At 37.4% G+C, this 6,939-nt stretch overlaps 1 protein-coding gene across 2 annotated transcripts in view; it reads left to right on the forward strand.

The window, feature by feature from the left end:
* The window catches only part of Tmem117 (transmembrane protein 117), a 533,134-nt gene that overhangs the window by 231,565 nt on the left and 294,630 nt on the right, over positions 1-6,939 (forward strand). The gene's annotated exons all lie outside the window — the stretch shown is intronic.

Below are 6,939 nucleotides of genomic sequence, written 5' to 3' on the forward strand. Positions count from 1 at the left end.
GCCACCACACCCAGTCTCAGTCATCACTTCAGTGTGCCCCAGGGTTGGGGCCATGTCTGCCTAAGTAGGCACTTTAATCCGCTGAGCTATTTGGCCAGCCCTTTACTTTCATATATTTAAATGCTTAAAAATATCAAAGGAAAAAATAATGTCTCATGACTCATGAAAATTATACAAAATTTAAGTATCAGCTCACAAAGTCTTATTGAAACACAGCCATGTTCATTTATGTGTTTTTTCTGATATATTGTCTGTTAAATATTGCTATATATAACTGCTTAGGGAATAGTATGAGAATAGACTTATTGCAAGTGAAATAAAGTCTAAAATATTAATCTTGCCCTTGACAGAAAAAAATTGTGTAAGTTCAACTCCTATCCTAAGTTTTAATTTCTGATTAATATATGATTACACAATGAAAAAATAAGTTGCTTATAGTTACTCTAGACTTTATATTTTATATTCTGGACTAACAGTAAGAACAAATAATCCTAACAGGTTTCATTAGACCATAGTATTATTTTTCCACTAGCGTGACATATAGTAGATTCCCAATAATTATCTTTGTGTATTTCTTTCTGATTTTGTTTAAATTATAGTTTTGAAGACTTACTTAATGTAGAATAGTTGTCATATCCCTGAAATCAATTGCCATAAATTTGAAAATAATGTATGGGTGGAATCAGGTATTCATACCTGATTAAGCCAGCCAAATGTGATCCTAATTAGATGTGTGGTGTTCTGGCTTTTCGTGTTCCCAATTCAATTTTTATGGCTGCTCTGTGCCATGCAGTATTAAAATGTATGCAAATTGTGAAGATTATTCACATACAGAGAGAAGGCTCTGTGATCTGCCTCTGTGATCTGTGATCATCCATTTAGAATAAAGAAATTAATTTGTAGAAAATCAGTAATTAGCTTGCTGTGGAAAACAAATCTGAAATTTCTGCTGTGCAGTGGCTCTCTTCTGGAAGAACCTTCAGCTCGGAGCCTTCGGGTTCCATGACTGTTGCCTCTAGTTATTTTGAACATTAAAGACTCTTAGGACTTCTTTGGAGTTGGATAATTTCAATGAGGAAAATTTCTAACTAAGTGAGCAAAGAAATCTCTAATCTCATCAAGAAGTTTTTTTTTCCTAGAAAGCTTTTAAATTAGAGATCTGAAATTGCACAATTCCATTAATAACATTGCATTAGCGTCATTTGATGTCCCATGTACCATAAGCAGTTTGGGAGCCAGAGCCTGGGTCACCATGGTGGACCAGAGAAGCCTTAATGTGAGGAACTTTTAAAACCATTTACATCAGAGAGGCACATCAGAAAAATGTGTAAACAGTATTAAACTATCAGTTAAGTTTAATAAAAATTTAAGCTCTGAAATTGAAATATAAGATCATTTCAACAAAAGTACTACATTGTTCCTCTGTAAAATAAATAGAATTTTATTGGAATGGCATGATGATCTTTAATTATAGCATTTGATATAAAATAGAGTTGTACCCATGTTATATATTAGCAAGCAGTAGCACAGAAAATTTGACCAAGAAAAAGCTGTGTGATAAAGAAGTTGTGGCTTTTGGCTCTACAGCTACTATTTTCTCTAGATTTTCTATTCCAAGTCAGTCTATCTTCTATTAAGTTGTACTTCAATATTTTTCTTATAAAGAAAATAAATTTCCTGTTTTATTTTCTCCTGTAGGTTTTTTCTTTTTTGGTTTTGTTTGCTTTGTGGTGTTCAGGCTAGGATTCAGGGCCTTGCCTGTACTCCTTCTATAGCTTTACAATTGAGCTATGTTTTCAGCCCCTTCTTATAGAATTTAAAAATAGTTTTGTACTGAGTATTTGCAACCCAGATCTATTGTCATTTTTATGTCAAGACAGGGTCTTGCTGAGTCACTAAATTGCTCAGGCTGGCTTCAGACTTCTGATCCTTCTTCCTAAGCTTCCCAGAATGCTGGTATTTATAGTTTTTAAAAGCACAAATGGTGAGTGAAATAGAGTTGAGGATAATATGTTGCAGGATAATATGTTATACTTTCTAGAAAGTAAAGGAGTAAAATTGGAAATAATTAAAACTATAATAATTATGTGATATGACTTTATATAGAAAACATTATAGACATTGAAATATACTAGTCTGTGAATACAATCTGGAGCTAGGTAACATTTTTTGTCAGTGAGAGGCTGTGTAGGATGGTGGCCCCATATGACCGAGGTGCGAAGTGGGCCACATGTATCTCAGGACATCTCCCGGTCATTAAGTGATGTAGGACTGTATAATACACTTCCAGCAATTTGTAGAATCATAGAACACACAACAGTGTAAGGAATTCTGCTTCTCACATTGCTGAAAACATTGTTATTATCACCCTGCTTTAGTTCTGAGATAGTGGTTAATTTAAATTTTAGTTTTAATGTTTTTCTCATGGCTTCATTTTATTTAATTTTTTTAAATGTATTTGATACAGTGTCTTACTGTGCAGCTTGAACTCATAGTGATCCTCCTGTCTGAGCTTCCCCAGTGCTGGGATTGCAGGTGTGCACCACCATGCCCGGTATTGGTGGCTGGCTCAGCGAGCCTGGGAGTGGGACCATTAGTCAACCTGAGCCCCTGTGCTTGCCTAAGCAGGCACCCAGTCCACTGAGCTATCTTGCTGACTCTCTCATAGTTTTATTTTTAAAAGGCCTATGCTCTCTATATAATACATAATTTAATCAAAACCATGTTGCTTAAGTTTGCTTGTTTGAACTTCTTGTGGATTATTTTTCCATCTCTCATTTTATGACTCCATTTATTTTCCTGATAGTAAAATATCCCATTGCATGAGTATGCCACAGATTATCTATTACTCTATTGTTGGAATAGAACAATTTTTTTGCCCACCATTTATACCATGCTGCTATGAATGTTAGTGTGAGCATCTCCCGCTGGACACGTGCAAGAGTTTCTATAGGGCATAAAACAGGAGTAGAAGCACAAGGTCTTGGTTTAGCCACATGTGCAACTCTGCCACATGATGACAAATTGTTTTCATAAATGCTTATAAAAATTTATACTATCCCTGGCAGCATTCTGTTTGATCCATGTTTTTTTCTAGCATTTATTATGGTTAGATTTCTTAGTTTCTGTCAGTCTTCTGGTATAAGAGCATTTCACTGATGTCTTTACTTCCATTTCTCTGGTCACCCCTGAAAGTGAACAACTTTTACGATTTTATTGCTATCACATATTTTTCTGTTGTAAAATGCTTTTTATTCTGCCATGTGTTGTGCCTATTCTTCCCCTCCCTAGTGGGTTGTATTTTTCCCATTGATTTTCATTGAACCCATTTTCCTGAATAAACTTATCTTTCAATTTTAATAAAAACTTACAAAATATTTTGAACCCAGAAGAGTTCCATGACATCATGCAAATCCTTTAAGGAAATAATTTTTATTTACTTAAAATGACTTGCACCAAAAAATGTCCAATTTGGTTAATTATTGTTTTCAAAGTTAAATTATATACGTATTTCATGCTTAGATGTCCCTCATGTGGCCATGGGGATTAGGTGGGCCTTCTCGGTGGATGGACTCAGGGAGTGTGATGCTGGGATTGAGGATGTGATGCTGTGACTGAGGAGGGCCCACCCTGGGTAGGAATGGCACCTCCCCAGTGGCAGGCAGCCTGGAGAGGACAAAGGGAAAGGCAGGCAGCTGCTCCTGCTCCTGGGTTTGCCTGCTGCTCTGCTGCTGTCTGTGCTGCTGCCCTGCCTCGGAGCCAGTTGATTATGGACTGAAACCTCTGCAAACTGTGAGTGGAGATGAACCTTTCCTCCTTTAACCTGGAGTGTTGGGCATTTTATCTCAACAAAAAGAAAAAGTAAATATCTATCTATCTATCTATCTATCTATCTATCTATCTATGTATTTAAGCCCCAAATTAAGAGAGACCCTTTATCATAAGGCCTTGAGATTCTAATAAATTAATGAGACCTGCTGAATACTAATCTTGACTCTGACATTTTTACGTAATTTGATCATCATTTATATTATACTCACAGTTTGGAAAGCTTTCCAATATTAATGTAATGAAAAAGTTCAATATGGTAACTACGTAAGCTGTTGCTGATGTATCTGTACTTCTTAAAAAAGCCATTGCCAGAAGAATATCATCATGCCATTCAGTGTAGCTTATCAATATAAACATACTTAAGTGTTATAATCATTATTATAATTACCTAAAATATAATTTTAAACTCTGATCATGTCCTAAAGTGATATTTCAGTTGTATGAGGGAAGCACATTATGTAGAGGGCAACAGTATGGTTTAGGGTTTTCCCTGCTAGGCGTCTTTCCTTCTATCTCTGTCTGGAAGGTTGCTGTGTAGAGATGCTTCCTTCCATCCTCTTCTCACCTGGTGCGCCGGCTGGAATTCCCAAGACGTGTGCTTTTCAGGGCTTCCCTCTGGATTCAGGTCCCCTTGCAGAGCCTACTTTCTCCTGGACTTATGCCTGCAGTGGCCTACCAGTGACTATGTCAGCCCTCCTCCCAAATGTTGCTCCCTGCTTAAAAGAGCCCTCTATTCTGCTGGTCTCATGGATGTTTAAACCAATACACCTTGGGTGGGTGAACATTTGTTTTAAATCTGGTTCTGAAGACTGAGGAACTTCACAGGGGAGGACTTCCCTGTGATCCATTCAGCTCTTCTCTGCAGAACTAAACAGCACGTTCAGCTGGTGTGGGGTGAGGATTCAGCCATGCCTATGTCTAGCATGTGGTAAATGTTAAGTAGCATCAGTCTAGACAGTGGTGTTGATTTCATACTGCTAAAACTCTGAACAAATCTGGAATAATCACGCTTTGCTGTGAACTCATAATGGCCATCTCATTAAACCTTTGTTTTGTATGAAGGACATTTGTGTTTTGTAGGGCTAATGTAGTTGTTTTATTTCCATAATTAGTCAAAGCTAATTTGACAAAATCTTTATCTAATTTATCTGCCATATTGTCTAGATAAGGGCTTTACATGTCTAATAAGTGCTCAATAAATATTATCTTGATTAAATTACTGAGTAATCATTTGAGAAACCTTACAGCATAACTACTGGTTCAAGAAGTTTTTAACAATTAGTAAAAATATTAAAAAGTTGCACAGTAGAAACAAAGTATGTACTGAACTTTTAAGTAAGAATCTTTGATTATGAAGCCATGGTCATTTCAAGGTGGCTCATAGTTTTAGGATGCTGGGACAACCGATTTGGCTGGTCTTTGATCACCAGATTATCGCGGGGGGCTTCGCTGAGCATACATTCAAGAGCACATGGCCTGCAGCTCCCTACCATAGTGATTCAAGAGTCCATTTATAGCAACAGAGAAAATCGACTGAGAGGGACACGCTCAGGGTTAGCAAAATGTGTTTTCTCACTAGTTGCTGATGATACACTTTAGCCCTTGTTTGTTGCATCATTAAATCTGTATTCCTTTGCAATTCTATAAATTCGTTTCTCCCTGGAAGAGAAAAATATTCTTTATCTCTGTTCATCACTCCTGAACATTACAGTTAAGAAAGTATAAAGTGTTTAAAAATGCTAACCCCCCTTTTACAGGTGTCTTTTTCGGCGGGGGGGGGGGAAAGAGAAGAAATAAAGGAGACCTTTAACTTAAAGCAGCACCTTCTGAAATCACAGCTTCTAGATGGAGCTAGCGATAGAGATCAAGATTGAGATATATTTATACTGAGTGATTTTCTTTACCAAGGTTTCCTGCTATAAATCACCTAAGGACATTGTACTACCAATAGTCAGTTTTAGCAAAGTGGAATGATCCAGAAAAGTCAGAAGGTAGGTGGTGCCTGTCTCTGCTGCTGTTTCTATTTCAGCAGGACAGCGGATGCTTAAAATGCCCTGGCTCAGCGATGCTTCGGTGTCACTTTCTATTCTTTATTCCTGCCTGCATCCTGTCCATCCTGGTCTCCTCTTGAGAGCTTGGGGAGTTCTGTAAGCTGGCTTTAACTGCATTTCTATTCATTCCCAGACCTGCTTGGCTTTCTCTGCTTCTGGCCCAAATCATAAATAAAAATCTGGAGAGAGCAGAGATTCGTATTGTTGAGGGTCATTTACTAGCAGTTGTGCTGTATATTTGAAATGTTGGTGGATTCTTTCACTGTCAAACCAAATACTGAAGTTCAAAATTTAAAAATATTTTTTCACTTTTAGCAATGTAGTAAACAATACTTAGAATGTATATTACCATAACCAGGGTTAACTACTGGAGTCTTGTTTCTCAAGGACATTTTTTCATACTTTAATTAAACTGTCATTGATTATGTTATTAGGTTTTATCCTGATTGCAGAACCAAGAAGACAGCTATGATGAGCTATTTCATATACAGCAATCGGGACAGATTTCCAGGTAGCCAGGAGATGCCTGAAACCTTAAATTGTAGTGAAACCTTCATGTATTATTTTCTCCTAGGCATACATACCTATGATAAAGTTTCATTTATAGTAACAAGACAATTCCACAATAGAACCGTGATAGATGTTGTATGACTGATTGCTCTTTCTGTCCCAGCTGCTAAAATCTGGCAGCATACACGGAGCGACCTACTGAGTGAGGAACGATTCCCACGCCGGGTGAAACACAGTGGTACACTGTGAGATTTTTAATGATTCTGTGCTTCACAGAAGGGCAAAGCAAACTTAATGGTTTGCTTACAGCTGAAGTTTTCTACCATTATTTTTGACCTGGAGAGTTGGCCTTCTGTGGTGTGGGGTAGCTAACACTGCAGCAGTTGGAACCAAGGATAAGGGGAAACTGTGTCCCCTCTGACTGTCACTGAGCTGTCCCTGCCCTAAGCATTTTACTTTTGTTTGTGCCACACAGATCCATTTAGTTGCCATTTACACCCAATTATAATTAATTTTCTAAAATAAAATAGCACACAGTTGTAGTGAG

Source organism: Octodon degus, unplaced genomic scaffold (genome assembly GCF_000260255.1).
Source record: "Octodon degus isolate 3935 unplaced genomic scaffold, OctDeg1.0 scaffold00100, whole genome shotgun sequence".
In the NCBI taxonomy this organism is placed as follows: domain Eukaryota; kingdom Metazoa; phylum Chordata; class Mammalia; order Rodentia; family Octodontidae; genus Octodon; species Octodon degus.